The following is an 18,565-nucleotide window of genomic DNA, read 5'->3' as shown; positions in this document are numbered from 1 at the left end:
ATGGCTGAGAGAGGAGAGGGGACAGAGGAGTCTGATGGCTGAGAGAGGAGAGGGACAGAGGAATCAGATGGCTGAGAGAGGAGAGGGGACAGAGGAATCTGATGGCTGAGAGAGGAGAGGGACAGAGGAGTCTGATGGCTGAGAGAGGAGAGGGGACAGAGGAGTCTGATGGCTGAGAGAGGAGAGGGACAGAGGAATCAGATGGCTGAGAGAGGAGAGGGGACAGAGGAGTCTGATGGCTGAGAGAGGAGAGGGACAGAGGAGTCTGATGGCTGAGAGAGGAGAGGGACAGAGGAGTCTGATGGCTGAGAGAGGAGAGGGACAGAGGAATCAGATGGCTGAGAGAGGAGAGGGGACAGAGGAGTCTGATGGCTGAGAGAGGAGAGGGACAGAGGAGTCTGATGGCTGAGAGAGGAGAGGGACAGAGGAATCAGATGGCTGAGAGAGGAGAGGGGACAGAGGAGTCTGATGGCTGAGAGAGGAGAGGGACAGAGGAGTCTGATGGCTGAGAGAGGAGAGGGACAGAGGAGTCTGATGGCTGAGAGCTCCTGCAGCAGCTTATTCGCTTTATCTTCTGCACATGTTCCAAAATGAAATAAAAAAGGAAATAACAGACGAATCCTCATTTATAGAAGATATTGCTCTTATTCGCTCTATTTCTTTGCCTGCATTAATAAAAAGAGGAATTTTCCACTTGGATCCCACATCTCCGGATGCCCGGAGGACGTGTCCGCTGCTGCTGCACTTGGATGTTCGGCTTCTCGGGCTGATCCCGGGGGGCTTCTCTGAGGTTTTCTATCTATTACATCTTGTTTGCTTTTACTTCAATTTCCTTCAGATTTGGAAAAATCTCTGCTGGATCTGAACGCTTTCCAAACTCTGTCTGTGCTCTGCCACTCACTCCTGCTCTCTATCAATGGTGAGGACCCCCAGTCATAAGGAGCACCAGGGTGGCACAAAGTCATTTCCTGCCTATAGATTGCTAAATCAGATGATATAAAAGCTGCAACATATCAGAAAAGCAAAACAAAGATCTGTCAAATGTTTGTGAGGCGTCAGGCGGGCAGTATTTTGGGGGTCTGCTTCATCTTGTTAGTGCTTTGGTATTCTGACCTGATGTTTCTTGCTCTGTGATATATTTGTGACCCATCACACTTCCCCAAAACTGAAAACTTGTACCACAAAATATACCATGGAACAACCTTAAAAAGGGCTCAGAAAATTGCAGAAATGCTGCAGAATTGACGCCGTTTTCAACCTCTGCAAAATCTACTGACAACCTAAAATCCACAGTGATCACCAATTTTGGCTGTGGATTTTGTAAAATCCCCCCACCATCCTGGCACTTAGGGAGCCCATTTTTAAAACACAGAGTAAAAACCTCTACATTTCAAACCTGTGTGAACGTAACCTTACTCTGACCCCAAAATCAAGGTTTTGCCTCTTCCCCAAACACTCAGTTGTTCATCACATCTGTTACTTTTAGGATTGCACTTTTGGTGCTGGCAAATGGGATAATCAAAGTTGTACATTTCAAAGAGAAAGCCCATACAGATGTTCTGGGTGTCATAAAGAGGAGGGGGTCCCAGCTGAAGACCCCACAACTGCACAGTAAAAGAGCAGTGTATATAAACAATGTATCCTATGAAAACTGATACAATGTATCTACACACTGAATCTTGGGGGAAAGTCATGGTTTAGGTTTGATATGGAAAATATAGCTTTATAATAAATTGTTAATCGCTCGGCCCCTGTAGAACCCGAAGGAACGACTGTCTGGGCCAAGGTGTAGGATGGCAGTAGGGTCAGTGGGCTGACGTCCCTCCTGGCCTTGGAAACCTTTCCCTTACGCATGTATGGTGCTATCATCATAGTATGGCTGGATTCATTCTCATTTTTAATGGAGGGGCTTGTTCTGCCCAGGATCTCTACAAACTTTAATCAAGCATCCTGTGATTAAAAAATTCCCTCAACACATTAGAATAGTATACTATAGGTGGAGCCCAAGGTTTTTAGAAGGTGCAGACAACCTTCTAATGCATTTAGGGGGCTCCTGTCTCCTCTGACATCAACTGAAGTAGGATCAGACATGTTGACTTTCATAGCCTGATCTATTTGTTTTCAAGCATCTATGCTGCCATGAGAGATGTGAGGGGGACAGGGAAGTCTGGACAATAGTGTCTTGTGGGGGCCGAGTGAGCTGGAGGGGATAGAGCAGTCTGGAAGGGAAAAAAAGGGGTCTGTAGGTGGATAAAGAGGCCTGGACAATAGTGCCTTGTGGGGGCAGAGTGAGCTGGAGGGGATAGAGCAGTCTGGAGGGGACAAAGGGGTCTGTAGGTGGACAAAGAGGCCTGGACAATAGTGCCTTGTGTGGGCAGAGTGAGCTGAAGGGGATAGAGTGGTCTGGAAGGGACAAAAGGGTCTGGGGGGACAGAGAGGTCTGGACAATAGTGCCTTGCGGGGGCAGAGGGCTCTGGAGGAGACAGAGCAGTCTGGAGGTGACAAAGGGGTCTGGGGGTATAGAGTCATCTGGAAGTGGACAGAGGGATTTGGAGGGGACAAAGGGGTCTGGAAGGAACAAAGGGCTCTGGAGGGAACAGAGGGGTGTGGAGGGGGCAAAGCGGTCTGTAGAGGATAGAGGATTCTGAGAGGACCAGGGAAGACTGAAGCAGAACATAGAGTTTTGGAGAGAACAGAAGAGTCTACAAAGGGAAAATGGCATCTGGAGGGAACTACTGAGTCTGTTGAGTACAGAGAAGTCTGGAAGAGGACATAGGTGTGTGGAGAGGACAGAGAAGTCTAGAGATGGTAGACATATTTGGGGAAACAGAGTAGTCTAGAGATGGTAGACATATCTGGGGGAAACAGGAGTCTAGAGGAAGAGACAGATCTGGAAAGTACCGAGGCGTCTGAGAGGGGAAGATAGTTTGGATGATAACAGATGGGTGTGGATGGAAAAGAGAAGTATAATGGAGGACATAGTAGACTGTAAGGGGACAATGTTATCTTGTGTGAAAGAGGTGTCTAAAGGGGACAGAAGGATCTGTATGGGACAGAGGGGTCTTCAACATGGGACAGATAAGTCTGGAGCTGACTGGAGAGTGAGGAGTTTAGAGGGAATTTACTTCCCTTTACAGACTGAAACCCCATGTGCACCTGAGCCCGCATGTGTGTGGGGGTCAGGAGGAAGAGCCATCTACAGGTTTGGTTGACAGAGGTTGAAGGCATATGGGCTCCTCAAAACTCAAATGTTGATGGATTCTTCGTTTCTAGCTGAATACACTGTACTAATTGTATGATGTACTTTCTAATATACACTGCTCAAAAAAAATAAAGGGAACACTAAAATACCACATTGTAGATATCACTGAATGAAATATTTCAGTTGCAAATCTTTATTCATTACATAGTGGAATGTGTTGAGAACAATAAAACATAAAAATGATCAATGTAAATCAAAATGAATATTCCATGGAGGTCTGGATTTGGAATGATACTCAAAATCAAAGTGGAAAATCAAATTACAGGCTGATCCAACTTCAGTGGAAATGCCTCAAGACAAGGAAATGATGCTCAGTATTGTGTGTGGCCTCCATGTGCCTGTATGATCTCCCTACAATGCCTGGGCATGCTCCTGATGAGGCGGCGAATGGTCTTCTGAGGGATCTCCTCCCAGACCTGGACTATAGCATCCGCCAACTCCTGGACAGTCTGTGGTGCAACGTGACGTTGGTGGATGGTGTGAGACATGATGTCCAAGATGTGTTCAAGTCTGGGGAACAGGCAGGCCAGTCCATAGTTTCAATGCCTTCATCTTGTAGGAACTGCTGACACACTCCAGCCACATGAGGTCTGGCATTGTCTTGCATTAGGAGGAACCCAGGGCCAACTGCACCAGCATATGGACTCACAAGGGGTCTGAGGATCTCATCTCGGTACCTAATGGTAGTCAGGCTACCACTGGTGATCAAACATGGAGGGCTGTGCTCCAATGAAATGCCACCCCACACCATTACTGATCCACTGCCAAACCGGTTATGCTAAAGGATATGTTGCAGGTAGCAGATCGCTCTCCACGACGTCTCCAGACTCTGTTACGTGTTATGAACTGGTGGTTTAGAACCACAATGGACCTGGTGGTTAAGAGCACACAAAATGACCTGATAGTTACTACTAACATAGGACGAGATCTGAGACGTGGGAACTCTGCTGACCGCAATCCCTAATCCTATCATACCACACTAGAAGTAGCCGTGGAGCGCTCCGGACAAGACCTAGGCGCCTTGGCACAGCCTAAGAAACTAGATAGCCCTGAAGATAGAAAAATAAGCCTACCTTGCCTCAGAGAAATTCCCCAAAGGAAAAGGCAGCCCCCCACATATAATGACTGTGAGTAAAGATGAAAATACAAACACAGAGACTAAATAGATTTTAGCAAAGTGAGGCCCGACTTACTGAATAGACCGAGGATAGGAAAGATAGCTTTGCGGTCAGCACAAAAACCTACAAACAACCACACAGAGGGCGCAAAAAGACCCGCCGCACCGACTAACGGTACGGAGGTGCTCCCTCTGCGTCCCAGAGCTTCCAGCAAGCAAGACAAACCAAAATAGCAAGCTGGACAGAAAAAATAGCAAACAAAAGAAACACAAGCAGAACTTAGCTTATGCAGGGAAGACAGGCCACAAGAACGATCCAGGAGAGAGCAAGACCAATACTGGAACATTGACTGGAGGCAAGGAACAAAGAACTAGGTGGAGTTAAATAGAGCAGCACCTAACGACTTAACCTCGTCACCTGAGGAAGGAAACTCAGAAGCCGCAGCCCCACTCACATCCACCAGAGGAAGCCCATGGACAGAACCAGCCGAAGTACCACTCATGACCACAGAAGGGAGGTTGGCCACAGAATTCACAACAGTACCCCCCCCCCCCCCGACCATGAGGAGGGGTCACCGAACCCTCACCAGAGCCCCCCAGGCCGACCAGGATGAGCCAAATGAAAGGCACGAACCAGATCGGCAGCATGAACATCAGAGGCAAAGACCCAGGAATTATCTTCCTGACCATAACCCTTCCACTTAACCAGGTACTGGCGTTTCCGTCTCGAAATACGAGAATCCAAAATCTTCTCCACCACATACTCCAACTCCCCCTCAACCAAAACCGGGGCAGGAGGATCAACGGATGGAACCACAGGTGCCACGTATCTCCGCAACAATGACCTATGGAATACATTATGGATGGAAAAAGCTGGAAGGGTCAAACGAAGCGACACAGGATTAAGAACCTCAGAAATCCTATACGGACCAATGAAACGAGGCTTAAACTTAGGAGAGGAAACTTTCATAGGAATATGACGAGACGACAACCAAACCAAATCCCCAACACGAAGTCGGGGACCCACCCAGCGCCTGCGGTTAGCGAAACGTTGAGCCTTCTCCTGGGACAATGTCAAATTGTCCACTACATGAGTCCAAATCTGCTGCAACCTATCCACCACAGTATCCACACCAGGACAGTCCGAAGACTCAACCTGCCCTGAAGAGAAACGAGGATGGAAACCAGAATTGCAGAAAAACGGCGAAACCAAAGTAGCCGAGCTGGCCCGATTATTAAGGGCGAACTCAGCCAAAGGCAAAAAGGACACCCAATCATCATGATCAGCAGAAACAAAGCATCTCAGATATGTTTCCAAGGTCTGATTGGTTCGTTCAGTTTGGCCATTTGTCTGAGGATGGAAAGCCGAGGAAAAAGACAAATCAATGCCCATCCTACCACAAAAGGCTCGCCAAAACCTCGAAACAAACTGGGAACCTCCGTCAGAAACGATGTTCTCCGGAATGCCATGTAAACGAACCACATGCTGGAAAAACAATGGCACCAAATCAGAGGAGGAAGGCAATTTAGACAAGGGTACCAAATGGACCATCTTAGAGAAACGATCACAAACCACCCAAATGACCGACATCTTTTGAGAGACAGGGAGATCCGAAATAAAATCCATAGAGATATGTGTCCAAGGCCTCTTCGGGACCGGCAAGGGCAAAAGCAACCCACTGGCACGAGAACAGCAGGGCTTAGCCCGAGCACAAATCCCACAGGACTGCACAAACGAACGCACATCCCGTGACAGAGACGGCCACCAAAAGGATCTAGCCACAAAATCTCTGGTACCAAAGATTCCAGGATGACCAGCCAACACCGAACAATGAACCTCAGAGATAACTCTACTCGTCCATTTATCAGGGACAAACAGTTTCTCCGCTGGGCAACGGTCAGGTCTATTAGCCTGAAATTTTTGCAGCACCTGCCGCAAATCAGGGGAGATGGCAGACAAAATTACCCCCTCTTTGAGAATACCCGCCGGCTCAGGCAAACCCGGAGAGTCGGGCACAAAACTCCTAGACAGGGCATCCGCCTTCACATTCTTAGAGCCCGGAAGGTACGAAACCACAAAGTCAAAACGGGAGAAAAACAGCGACCAACGAGCCTGTCTAGGATTCAACCGTTTGGCAGACTCGAGATAAGTCAAATTCTTGTGATCAGTCAAGACCACCACGTGATGCTTAGCTCCTTCAAGCCAATGACGCCACTCCTCGAATGCCCACTTCATGGCCAGCAACTCTCGATTGCCAACATCATAATTACGCTCAGCAGGCGAAAACTTCCTGGAAAAGAAGGCACATGGTTTCATCACCGAGCCATCAGAACTTCTTTGCGACAAAACAGCCCCTGCTCCAATCTCAGAAGCATCAACCTCGACCTGGAACGGGAGCGAAACATCTGGCTGGCACAACACAGGGGCAGAAGAAAAACGATGCTTCAACTCCTGAAAAGCTTCCACAGCAGCAGAAGACCAATTGACCACATCAGCACCCTTCTTGGTTAAATCAGTCAACGGTTTAGCAATACTAGAAAAATTATTGATGAAGCGACGATAAAAATTAGCAAAGCCCAGGAACTTCTGCAGACTCTTCAGAGATGTCGGCTGAGTCCAATAATAAATGGCCTGAACTTTAACAGGGTCCATCTCGATAGTAGAAGGGGAAAAAATGAAACCCAAAAATGAAACCTTCTGAACACCAAAGAGACACTTTGACCCCTTCACAAACAAAGAATTCGCACGCAGGACCTGAAACACCATTCTAACCTGCTTCATGTGAGACTCCCAATCATCCGAGAAGACCAAAATATCATCCAAGTATACAATCAGGAATTTATCCAGGTACTCTCGGAAGATGTCATGCATAAAGGACTGAAATACTGATGGAGCATTGGAAAGCCCGAATGGCATAACCAGGTACTCAAAATGGCCCTCGGGCGTATTAAATGCTGTTTTCCATTCATCGCCCTGTTTAATACGCACAAGATTATACGCACCACGAAGATCTATCTTGGTGAACCAACTAGCCCCCTTAATCCGAGCAAACAAATCAGACAGCAGTGGCAAGGGGTACTGAAATTTGACTGTGATTTTATTAAGAAGGCGGTAATCAATACAAGGTCTCAACGAACCATCCTTCTTGGCCACAAAAAAGAACCCTGCTCCCAATGGCGACGACGACAGGCGAATATGACCCTTCTCCAAGGATTCCTTTACATGACTCCGCATAGCGGCGTGCTCAGGCACAGACAAATTAAACAGTCGACCTTTAGGAAACTTACTACCAGGAATCAAATCGATTGCACAATCGCAATCCCTATGCGGAGGTAGGGCACTGGATTTAGGCTCATCAAATACATCCCGGTAATCCGACAAGAACTCTGGGACCTCAGAAGGGGTGGATGATGAAATAGACAAAAATGGAACCTCACCATGTACCCCCTGACAACCCCAGCTGGACACAGACATAGATTTCCAATCCAATACTGGGTTATGGATCTGTAGCCATGGCAACCCCAACACGACCACATCATGCAGATTTTGCAACACCAAAAAGCGAATATCCTCCTGATGCGCAGGAGCCATGCACATGGTCAGTTGGGTCTAGTACTGAGGCTTATTCTTGGCCAAAGGCGTAGCATCAATTCCTCTCAATGGAATAGGATACTGCAAGGGCTCCAAGAAAAACCCACAGCGCCTAGCAAACTCCAAGTCCATCAAATTCAGGGCAGCGCCTGAATCCACAAGTGCCATGACAGAATAGGATGACAAAGAGCAGATCAAAGTAACGGACAAAAGAAATTTCGACTGTACCGTACCAATGGTGGCAGAGCTAGCGAAACGCCTGGTGCGCTTAGGACAATCGGAGATAGCATGAGTGGAATCACCACAGTAAAAACACAGCCCATTCCGACGTCTGTGTTCTTGCCGTTCAGTTTTACGCTCACGTAAGCGTCGATCGATCTGAATGGCCAAAGACATAGACTCATTCAGACCAGCAGGCATAGGAAATCCCACCATGACATCCTTAAGGGCTTCAGAGAGACGCTTTCTGAAAATTGCTGCCAGAGCACATTCATTCCATTGAGTGAGCACAGACCACTTCCTAAACTTCTGACAATATATCTCTACCTCATCCTGACCCTGACACAGAGCCAGCAAGATTTTCTCTGCCTGATCCACTGAATTAGGTTCATCATAAAGCAATCCGAGCGCCAGAAAAAACCCCATCAATATCACATAATGCAGGATCTCCTGGCGCAAGGGAAAATGCCCAGTCTTGAGGGTCGCCACGTAATAAAGAAATAATGATCTTTACTTGTTGAACTGGGTCACCAGAGGAGCGGGGTTTTCAAAGCCAGAAACTGTTTACAATTATTTTTGAAATTCTGAAACTTAGCTCTATCTCCAGAAAATAAATCAGGAATAGGAATTCTAGGTTCTAACATATAATTCTGAACCACAAAGTCTTGAATATTTTGTACCCTTGCAGTGAGATGATCCACACAAGAAGACAGACCTTTAATGTTCATCACTACACCTGTGTCCTGAAGCACCCAAATGTCTAGGGGAAAAGAAAGACAAAACACAGTGCAGAGAAAAAAAAAATGGTCTCAGAACTTCTCTTTTCCCTCTATTGAGAAGCATTAGTACTTTGGGCCTCCAGTACTGTTATGAACTGGTGGTTTAGAACCACAATGGACATGGTGGTTAAGAGCACACAAAATGACCTGATAGTTACTACTAACATAGGACGAGCTCTGAGAGATAGTTACATAGTTACATAGTTATTAAGGTCGAAGGAAGACTATATGTCCATCTAGTTCAACCCATAGCCTAACCTAACATGCCCTAACATGTTGATCCAGAGGAAGGCAAAAAAAAACCATGTGGCAAAGAGTAAGCTCCACATTGGGGAAAAAAATTCCTTCCCGACTCCACATACGGCAATCAGACTAGTTCCCTGGATCAACGCCCTATCAAGGAATCTAGTGTATATACCCTGTAACATTATACTTTTCCAGAAAGGTATCCAGTCCCCTCTTAAATTTAAGTAATGAATCACTCATTACAACATCATACGGCAGAGAGTTCCATAGTCTCACTGCTCTTACAGTAAAGAATCCGCGTCTGTTATTATGCTTAAACCTTTTTTCCTCCAACCGCAGAGGATGCCCCCTTGTCCCTGTTTCAGGTCTATGATTAAAAAGATCATCAGAAAGGTCTTTGTACTGTCCCCTCATATATTTATACATTAAAATAAGATCACCCCTTAGTCTTCGTTTTTCCAAACTAAATAGCCCCAAGTGTAATAACCTATCTTGGTATTGCAGACCACCCAGTCCTCTAATAACCTTGGTCGCTCTTCTCTGCACCCGCTCCAGTTCAGCTATGTCTTTCTTAAACACCGGAGACCAGAACTGTGCACAGTATTCTAAGTGTGGTCGAACTAGTGACTTGTATAGAGGTAAAATTATGTTATCCTCATGAGCATCTATGCCTCTTTTAATGCATCCCATTATTTTATTTGCCTTTGTAGCAGCTGCCTGACACTGGCCACTGAATATGAGTTTGTCATCCACCCATACTCCCAGTTCTTTTTCATTGACGGTTTTGCCCAGAGTTTTAGAATTAAGCACATAATTATACATCTTATTCCTTCTACCCAAGTGCATGACCTTACATTTATCCCCATTAAAGCTCATTTGCCATTTATCAGCCCAAGCTTCTAGTTTACATAAATCATCCTGTAATATAAAATTGTCCTCCTCTGTATTGATTACCCTGCAGAGTTTAGTGTCATCTGCAAATATTGAAATTCTACTCTGAATGCCCCCTACAAGGTCATTAATAAATATGTTAAAAAGAAGAGGGCCCAATACTGACCCCTGTGGTACCCCACTGCTAACCGCTACCCAGTCCGAGTGTGCTCCATTAATAACCACCCTTTGTTTCCTATCCCTGAGCCAGCTCTCAACCCACTTGCACATATTTTCCCCTATCCCCATTATTCTCATTTTATGTATCAACCTTTTGTGTGGCACCGTATCAAAAGCTTTTGAAAAGTCCATATACACTACATCCACTGGGTTCCCTTGGTCCAATCCGGAACTTACCTCTTCATAGAAACTGATCAAATTAGTCTGACATGAACGGTCCCTAGTAAACCCGTGCTGATACTGGGTCATGAGGTTATTCCTCTTCAGATACTCCAGTATAGCATCCCTTAGAATGCCCTCCAGGATTTTACCCACAGTAGAGGTTAAGCTTACTGGCCTATAATTTCCGAGTTCAGTTTTTGTCCCCTTTTTGAATATTGGCACCACATTTGCTATACGCCAGTCCTGTGGCACAGACCCTGTTATTATGGAGTCTTTAAAGATTAAAAATAATGGTCTATCAATGACTGTACTTAATTCCTGCAGTACTCGAGGGTGTATCCCATCCGGGCCCGGAGATTTGTCAATTTTAGTGATTTTTAGACGCCGCCACACTTCCTGCTGGGTTAAGCAGGTGACATTTAATTGGGAATTTTTATCACTAGACATTTTGTCTGCCATGGGATTTTCTTGTGTAAATACTGATGAAAAAAAGTAATTTAGCATATTGGCTTTTTCCTCATCCTCATCCACCATCTCACCCAGACTATTTTTAACCCTGCTGTTCTGTTGGTCAAAAATGACCGACTTTGAACTTCAATATTCTTTAAAATATTCAAGATGCGGCTCTGAAACCCGTGGCCGACCGACCCATCCTCATTTAAGTCAATCAACCACAAGTTTCAGAACCGCATCTTGAACACCCCAAAAAATACCAAAGTTCAAAATAGGTCTCCCCAGACCGAACAGAACAGCAGGGTTAAGGGGGCCAACACTATCATTTTTTAGTTTCTTACTATTTAGGTAGTTAAAGAACATTTTAGGATTATTTTTACTCTCTCTGGCAATGAGTCTCTCTGTCTCAATCTTTGCTGCCTTGATTTGCTTTTTACAGAATTTATTTAATTTTCTGTATTTATTTAATGCCTCCTCACTACCTACTTCCTTTAATTCTCTAAATGCTTTCTTTTTGTCACTTATTGCGCCCCTTACAGCTCTATTTAGCCATATTGGTTTCCTCCTATTTCTAGTATGTTTATTCCCGTGGGACGTGGGAACTCTGCTGACCGCAATCCCTAATCCTATCATACCACACTAGAAGTAGCCGTGGAGCGCTCCTGACCAGACCTAGGCGCCTTGGCACAGCCTAAGAAACTAGATAGCCCTGAAGATAGAAAAATGAGCCTACCTTGCCTCAGAGAAATTCCCCAAAGGAAAAGGCAGCCCCCCACATATAATGACTGTGAGTAAAGATGAAAATACAAACACAGAGATTAAATAAATTTTAGCAAAGTGAGGCCCGACTTACTGAATAGACTGAGGATAGGAAAGATAGCTTTGCGGTCAGCACAAAAACCTACAAACAACCACGCAGAGGGCGCAAAAAGACCCTCCGCACTGACTAACGGTACGGAGGTGCTCCCTCTGCGTCCCAGAGCTTCCAGCAAGCAAGACAAACCAAAATAGCAAGCTGGACAGAAAAAATAGCAAACAAAAGAAACACAAGCAGAACTTAGCTTATGCAGGGAATACAGGCCACAAGAACGATCCAGGAGAGAGCAAGACCAATACTGGAACATTGACTGGAGGCAAGGAACCAAGAACTAGGTGGAGTTAAATAGAGCAGCACCTAACGACTTAACCTCGTCACCTGAGGAAGGAAACTCAGAAGCCGCAGCCCCACTCACATCCACCAGAGGAAGCCCATGGACAGAACCAGCCGAAGTACCACTCATGACCACAGGAGGGAGCTTGACCACAGAATTCACAACAGTTACGTCTGTCACATGTGCTCAGTGTGAACCTGCTTTCATCTGTGAAGAGCACAGGGCGCCAGTGGCGAATTTGCCAATCCTGGTGTTCTGTGGCAAATGCCAGTCGTCCTGCACGGTGTTGGGCTGTGAGCACAACCCCCATCTGTGGACATCGGGCCCTCATACCATCCTCATGGAGTTGGTTTCTAACCGTTTGTGCAGACAGATGCACATTTGTGGCCTGCTGGAGGTCATTTTGCAGGGCTCTGGCAGTGCTCCTCCTTATCCTCCTTGCACAAAGACTGAGGTAGCGGACCTGCTGCTGGGTTGTAGCCCTCCTACGGCCCCCTCCATGTCTCCCGCTGTACTGGCCTGTCTCCTGGTAGTGCCTCCAGCCTCTGGACACTAGGCTGATAGACACAGCAAACCTTTTTGCCACAGCTCGCATTGATGTGCCATCCTGGATGAGCTGCACTACCTGATCCACTTGTGTGGGTTGTAGAGTCCGTCTCATGCTACCACGAGTGTGAAAGCACAACCACCATTCAAAAGTGACCAAAACATCAGCCAGAAAGGATTGGTACTGAGATGTGGTCTGTGGTCCCCACCTGCAGAACCACTCCTTTATTGAGGGTGTCTTGATAATTGCCAATAATTTCCATCTGTTGTCTATTCCATTTGCACAACAGCATGTGAAATTGATTGTCAATCAGTGTTGCTTCCTAAGTGGATAGTTTGATTTCGTAGAAGTTTGATTTACTTGGAGTTATATACTGTTGTTTAAGTGTTCCCTTTTTTTGAGCAGTGTACTTCCATTAGTAATTTCTCAATATTTTCCGATGCAGGACGGTTATGTTCAGGAAAGCATCACTGGAAGCAGTAAGTTACATCATAATAAAGTGTCACCCTGGGCCATATCTAGGAAGACGTCCCCCAGAGGGGACACATACTGACATATGGAGGCTCGGCCTCTGGGTGCAGTTTATCCAGCATAAGTGACATAAGCTCCATTGTGGTCAGAGGGCAGGATGGATGAAGGCAGACGACTGGCAGGAAAGTGACACATGACAAGAAATGTACTGTATAACTGGCCATTATTTTATCTGCATCCCTGACTCTATTCACAGAAGCCGCATAGAAAGGGCAACAAGAAAAGCGGAAGACCCCCGGAGTAATAACATGTAGCGGCCATCAGTGACTGACATCAGTGTCCCTCACAGAAGGGAGAAGATCGAAGAACAGGAAAGAAAGAAAGTTATCCTCACCAAAGGTAAGGAAATGTGGAAATAACTAACGTAGCAAATGTTCAGTAAATCATTGGTGAGGACAAAAGTGTCCGAAATATCTAATTCCTCAAATAAATTACATTATATAATATTATACTATTATTAATAATAATATAATAATAATAATAGTAATAGGAAAGAGCGCAGATGCTCTTGGTAAACACTAGTAGTAATGACCCCACAACGCTGCGATGTCCACACATCCACCTCATATCTATCTTTCTCTATCTAGCTAACTCATATATTTCTTTCCTTTTCTTCCCTCCATCTGTTTCTTTTTTCTTTCATTCTGTTTTTCCTTCTTTGTCTCTTACATTCTTTTTTATTCCTTCCTTCCTATTTTTCTTTAATTCATTTTTATTTCTTTCCCTGTCTTTTATTTTTTTTTCTCTCCTTTCTTTCTCTCTCTTCTATCCATCTATTTCCATGTCTATCTCAGTTGTGCAATATCTGGCATAGACCCCTCCCTTGTGTTATAACGAGGGTCCGCGTTGCGGCCCCCCATGTACAATGCAGATTAGATATGAGGTTTCTAATTTTGGGCTCCGACCTCAGATTACAGAGAAGCCATGGTCTGGACCATCGGATCATGGCGGTTATGGAGACGCAGACAAGCACTTTGCGTCATCCCCAGTAATGACGTTGGGTGATGGGGCCTTTGGGGGATTTCTATATTTGTGCCGCGCTCTGGAATACGGCGATGTTTTCCATGTTGTGTCTTGTTGTGGGAGTCATCGCCCATAATCCAGAGCCATTCAGACTCTGACGTAGCGAGTAACATTGTGCTCACATTGTGCTTATGGTGCATGTCAGACAGCTGCCACCCTCCACCATAGGGACCCCTTACAAAAAATGTATATAGTGCGGTTTACGGTTGTTTTCATGATGGTGTCCTGTATACCACATTCTACTGCTGTAGCTATAAAGTAAAAATTAAAGCTACTTTACATCCTCTTCTATGGAGAATAGGCACATAGGAACAGTACGGTATACACAGGACCCTTCTCCTGCTGTATACATTTGTCTATGAGCCTCCGATACTACTTTGATTCGAAGCAACGTCACCCCGTGTTATATATCTGACCCATTGCATAGCAGAGGGAAGCACAAACGCGCCGTGCTGCAGATTTTCTGCCATTTCTTTATTACGCTGCAGAATACAATGTGAACATGCCCAAAAACGGCACAGATTCCTATCAGATATTGGCGAGGACCGAGCCTCTCAGAAGTCGTCACGTATAATATTATTTAGAGGGTTGGGAGATGTTAGGAGATGACCGCTCTGTAAACATGGAGGGTGTTGTATACGGATGGGGCACAGGGTGAGAATAGCTGGCTTCCTACATTACATGGCTCCTACAAACACAGGAATGACCATTCCCAGGGCTGATGACAGAGCTGTAAAAACTTTCTAGATAAAAGAGGCCACAGGAAGGTCTGTGAGAGTGTGAACTGTCACTAAAATAGAAAGTGTGAAAGTCACAGGGTGAAAACAGAAGATTCCCAGAATCGGCGCTGAGATGCACCGCCGACGATACAGAGTATCTCACATTTTCCATCCCCAGCGGGATGAATCGTTATCAGTGTGCAATGTTCTGCGTCTTAGATCTAATAGTATAGTCTGCATTAGACAAGTATAAATCATATTCCAGCTCCGGCTAAAAATCACTTAATTCCATAGAAAATATAAAAAAATTCACCGAAGAATACATGATGCAAAAAGTGACGCATTTCGAACACTGCTTAACTTTCGAAACGCGTTGCTATTTTGCATCATGTATTTTTGAATGATTATTTTAGATTTTCTATGACTAAAGTGATTTTTACCAGGAGCTGGTAGTTTATACATTTGTTATGCACACAATCGGTTGGACCGTTGTTCCGTGCACACTGGACCTCTGTTTCAAATAATTGGTAAGTGTCACGCTCTGACTGGTGGGCGTGAGCCAGGGGGTTTGTGGCCCCACTGTGCCACGAACCAGACTACCCTGGAAGGGGCGTGACTATGACAGCTGCCTTGGTCTTCTCTGGAGCCTCTGATGGTGAGGTCAGGCTTGTGCGGCAGGCAGCTGCCAGGTGCTACTCCAGGGTGGTGTCTGGCTGTGGCTGCTGATCCCACGTGGAGAACAGGAACACTAGGACAGGTGCGGGCATCAGGCAGGACTAGCAGATGAGCACAGATGAAACTCAGATGAGTAGGCTGGTATGGCAGAGACACAGGAACGGCAGAGACACAGGGATGGCAGGCACGGCAGAGACACAGGGCTGGCAGGTACGGCAGAGACACAGGGCTGGCAGGCACGGCAGAGACACAGGGCTGGCAGGTACGGCAGAGACACAGGGCTAGAAGGCACGGCAGAGACACAGGACAGGCAGGAACGGAAGACACGGGGCTGGCAGGCACGGCAGAGACACAGGGCTGGCAGGCACAGCAGAGACACAGGGCAGGTTGGTGTGGTGTATGAAGGAACAGGTAGGGACCTGTTCACACAGGAGGTGCAGGTACGGATGCAAGCAGGAAGGACAGGTTGGGACCTGTTCACACAGGACATGGAGGTACGGAAACAAGCAGGAAGGACAGAAGTATGAAGGAACAGGTTGGAACCTGTTCACACAGGAAGAGAACCGCAAGGCTGCGGATAGAAGCGGTAGAGCAGCAAGAGATAGCACAGCAACAAAAGCTAAGCAGAGCGGAACCGCAAGGAATGCGGAGAGGAGTTGCAGCAAGAGATTCCTGCAGCAACAGGAGCGGAGCAGAGTAGAACGGAACAGAACCGCAGGAGTGCGGAGCAGGGGTAAAGCTGCAAGAGAGCGGAGCTCAGGCAAAGTCACAAGAGCCGCAAGAGTGCGGAGCATAATCAAACAGAGAGGACACAAGGAAAGACACAGCAGGGAAAGAAGCCACAGACAAGGAGACAGAGGTAGGACAAAGTTCAGACAAGGTAATGGAACAAGACAAGGTACAAGAACAGAAACACTGAGACCAGGATATACAGCCTCCTGGAGGGCAGACCAATAAGAACAAGGAAAAGCTAAGAGTAGAGCCTCCAGAGAAAGAGGAAAACAGAGCAAGGCCTGGCAGCTCAGAAGCTAAACACTAACTGAGTTTACACATTGCACATGCCCAGTCCACAGGGTGGAGCTGTCCTAAATACTCGAGGCTTCTTGGTAATTGGTCAGGAACAGATTAGACAGGTGCACCTGATTCCTATAAGCACCAGAGAGTTCTGGCACCGCCCCCTCTGCACACAGCCAGGAAGCATGCAGAGAGCAGAGGCACAGAATATGGAGCTGGCAACAGACAGAACACAACATGACATGGAGCAGTGAGTAAGATGGTGTGTGAGGGAAGGAAGGCCATGTAGTGATGCCAGCAGAGTTGTTACAGTGAGACAGCATTTCCCTTCTTACTGTCGTGTGGATTGCTAGCCATGCTGGTCTCTTACATGGTGTGCATTGGGTCGTCAGGTTGCACATACACCATGTTCCACATTATTATGCAAATTGGATTTAAGTGTCATAAAGACTTAATTGTTTTGTTTTTTCAAATAAACTTGTGGATGGGAATGTGTCTCAGGGCTCAATGGTTCACTGAAATCAATCTTAAACACATGTGATAATTAGTTTTCCAGGTGATTATAATTAAAGGAAAACTACTTAAAAATGATGTTCCACATTATTAAGCAGGCCACAGGTTTCCAGCAGTATGGGAAATAAAAATGATCTCTCTGCTGCTGAAAAGCATTAAATAGTGCAATGCCTTGGACAAGGTATGAAAATATTAGATATTTCACGAAAACTTAAGAGAGGTCATCATACTGTGAAGAGATTTGTGACTGAAACAGAACATAGACAGAATTCATACAGATAAAGGCATAATGAGGAAGGTTTCTGCCAGACAAATTAATTGGATTAATAGAGCAGCTGCCAAAATACCATTACAAAGCAGCAAACAGTTACGGTATTTGAAGCTGCTGGTGCCTCTGGAGTCCCTTGAACCTCAAGGGTTAGGATCCTTCAAACGCTTGCTGTGGTGCATAAACCTACTATTCGGCCACCCCTAAACAGTATTCATGAGCAGAAACGGTTGCAGTGGGCCCAGACGTACATGAAGACTAATTTTCAAACAGTCTTGTTTACTGATGAGTGTCGAGCAACCCTAGATGGTCCAGATGGATTGAGTAGTGGATGGTTGGTGGATGGCCACCATGTCCCAACAAGAATGCAACGTCAGCAAGGAGGTGGAGTCGTCATGTTTTGGGCTGGAATCATGGGGAAACAGCTGGTGGGGCCCTTTAAGGTTCCTGAAGGTGTGAAAATGACCTCTGCAAATTATATAGAGTTTCTGACTGACAACTTTCTTCCATGGTATAAAAAGCAGAAACGTGCCTTTAGGAGCAAAATCATCTTCATGCTGACAATGCACCATCTCATGCTGCAAAGAAACCTCTGAGTCATTGGCTGCTATGGGCATAAAAGGAGATAAACTCATGTTGTGGCCACCATCTTCCCCTGACCTCAACCCTACAGAGAACCTTTGGAGTAACATCCAGCACAAGATCTGTGAGGGTGGAAGGCCGTTCACATCAAAACAGCAGCTCTGGGAAGCGATTCTGACTTCATGCAAAGAAATACAAGCAGAAACTCTCCAAAAAACTCACAAGTTCAATGGATGCAAGAATTGTGAAGGTGATATCAAAGAAGGGCTCCTATGTTAACATGTAACTTGGCCTGTTAGGATGTTTTGGAGTTAAATAATTTTTTTGTTCAGTTAATGTGACCTCCTAATGCTCCTAATTCCACAAATGAGCATTTTCAGTTCTTTAAAACATATCAAATGTTTAGAAATTCTACTGTGCCTAATAATTTGGAACAGTGCATTGAGTTTTCATTCATTTTGGAGATTATACTGTTATCATTGGGAGGTTTCTTCAATAAAATTTGATGTATACTCTAACGGGTGATGACTTTTCAATAGTAAAAGAATAAAAACTGAAAATGTAGGCCCCTTAAAAAATAGTGAGGAAAGAATGGTTGTAGA

This window comes from Ranitomeya imitator, chromosome 9 (genome assembly GCF_032444005.1).
Source record: "Ranitomeya imitator isolate aRanImi1 chromosome 9, aRanImi1.pri, whole genome shotgun sequence".
Classification (NCBI taxonomy): domain Eukaryota; kingdom Metazoa; phylum Chordata; class Amphibia; order Anura; family Dendrobatidae; genus Ranitomeya; species Ranitomeya imitator.
The sequence above is the reverse complement of the archived record's forward strand: the minus strand, read 5'-3'. Positions refer to the sequence as shown.